The sequence below is a fragment of the Euprymna scolopes genome, chromosome 13 (genome assembly GCF_053919585.1).
Source record: "Euprymna scolopes isolate OS-2025 chromosome 13, ASM5391958v1, whole genome shotgun sequence".
Lineage (NCBI taxonomy): Eukaryota > Metazoa > Mollusca > Cephalopoda > Sepiida > Sepiolidae > Euprymna > Euprymna scolopes.
The window spans coordinates 22,038,756-22,039,285 of NC_136494.1; positions in this window are offsets into that span (position 1 = coordinate 22,038,756).

Consider the following 530-nt stretch of genomic DNA (forward strand, 5'->3'; position numbering starts at 1 on the left):
TCTCTATATGGTTAGGTTTACATCGGATACACAATTTTACATTAGTCAAGCTAATAGTGACACGTTGGAGATGATACACGTCAGCTATGGTCAATAATCTGGACTCTATAAAAATTCCGCTGGTTACATATACTCTACAAAAAGAGATCAAGTTAAATAATATTTGTTTTAGTCGCTTTATATCGTAGAGATAGGTCGCCGGAACCGTTTTTATTGAGGCCGGATTGCTGACCCTAGTTGGCCTCTGTCATACTAAGAATGGCCATTCCATAGATTTAAAACATTGCTCAACTACTTTTGGCAACCATATATATATATATATATATATATATATATATATATATATATATATATATATATATATAGTAAGTTATAAAATATATATGGCGATTAAGCTACACTGAATATTCCGCATTTCATCCACTCTAGGACTCTTCAGGCTTATGCGCGAATTTTGTGGTTGTGTGTCGTTTTTATATACGCACCTTCTATTGAGATTTTAGTAAGCCAATCAGCTTTCTAGTATCCAC